Here is a 1,684-nt window from a genome sequence, read left to right on the forward strand (position 1 = left end):
AGCTCACTTTGTGTTCGGCACTTCATATGACCATGATCTGGTCAATGTGTACAATTTTCTGCAGACCGCCATTTATGAGATAGATGTTGAGACAACCAAAGTAAATCCTAGGGTTGCAGTTGAGGGCTCGGATGCTGCGTTAAATAGTTGTTTTGCTATGATTGTTTCAGTATTAAGTTGAGTTGGAATGTTCTGCTTCATTTGTAAGAAGTACCAGACAAATGCTAATTCTCTGACCAAGCACTTAAAATTGATCCACGGACTTTGCTCTGGTAAGACACTTCGTCTTAAATGTGGTCAGGCAGGTTGTGCTCAAGTTTATGGCACATTTTCTGGGTTCAGAAAGCATCTCAATAAAGCACATGATAAACACACTTGTAATCCTGGTGAAGGCCCATCTACAACTGAAGAGACATTTGAAAGTCAAAATTTGCCCTCTATGAGTGCTGCTTCTGATACAGTCCCGCTTCAGAAATCTCTTGTGCATAGTTGTGCAACAGCAGTTGCAGAACTTAAATTTGCAGGTGTAAGTGAAAGAGCAATTAACTCTTTGGTAATTTCCCTGGAAGAAATAGTTAATGATTTTCAAAATCAAGCAAAAGAATCTGTGAAAAACAGTCTTTCTTTACAAGAACCTGTCAAAAGTGACATTGAGTGCAAAATTGATCAATGTTTTGAGAAAATGGAAAATCCTTTCAAGATATTAAATTCTGAAAGTAAAAGAACTCGTTTTTTTGGCAGATAATTGGGGACGTGTAGACCCAGTAGAATATGTCCTTGACTTAAAAAGTCATGCATTCTAAATTCACTACAGTACTTCAGTACATGTGAAAACTTCTCAGTTGATATTATGCATGATATCTTGGAAGGAGTGGCACAATATGAAATGAAGCTGATTTTGTTGCATGTAGTTGACCAGTACACAACATTAAAGGATGTAGACAGGAGAATAAGGAGCTTTAACTATGGCTACATGGAACAAACCAACAAACCACCTGCAGTGAAGTTGGTAGAAGACTCAAATGACTTGGGGTTAAATGCCATCCAGTCCTGGTGTCTACTACGTAACCTACCACTCATCTTTGGAGACTTAGTTTGTCCAAATGATCAGCACTGGTATTTGCTGCAGCTGTTGCTTCACATAGTAAATATTGTTTTTTTCACCAGTGTTATCAAAAGGCATTACTATTTTCTTAAAACACCTGATTGCCGAACATCACAGGTTATTCAAACATTTGTTTCCACAAAAAAAGTTGCTCCCAAAGCATCATTTTATGGTGCATTATCCTACATGCATACTCAAAATAGGCCCAATTCTACATAGCTGGTGCATGCGATACGAAGCTAAACACAATTTCTTTAAAAAACAATTGAAAAGTTTTAAAAATGTTACAAAAAACCCTGGCATTAAAGCATCAAAGTCACATTGCTTTCAGTTGGCATACATTTGACCACAAGAGACTGACCATTGGACCAGGTAAAATGGTGCCTTTAAATGTACTGAAGTGGGGCTGTGAGATAGCAGAGACTCTTCAGTTACCAATCAACACCAAAGTATTAAATGTTAAATGGGCCAAACACCATGGAAATATGTATCGTGCAGATTTAGTTGTTTGTAAAGAAATGTTTTGTGAAATGCCAGTTTTCCATAAGATCTACAATGTTGTTGTGAAAGATGAGAGGT

This window comes from Nematolebias whitei, unplaced genomic scaffold (genome assembly GCF_014905685.2).
Source record: "Nematolebias whitei isolate Nwh7 unplaced genomic scaffold, NemWhi1 Nwh_scaf_2617, whole genome shotgun sequence".
Classification (NCBI taxonomy): Eukaryota; Metazoa; Chordata; class Actinopteri; order Cyprinodontiformes; family Rivulidae; genus Nematolebias; species Nematolebias whitei.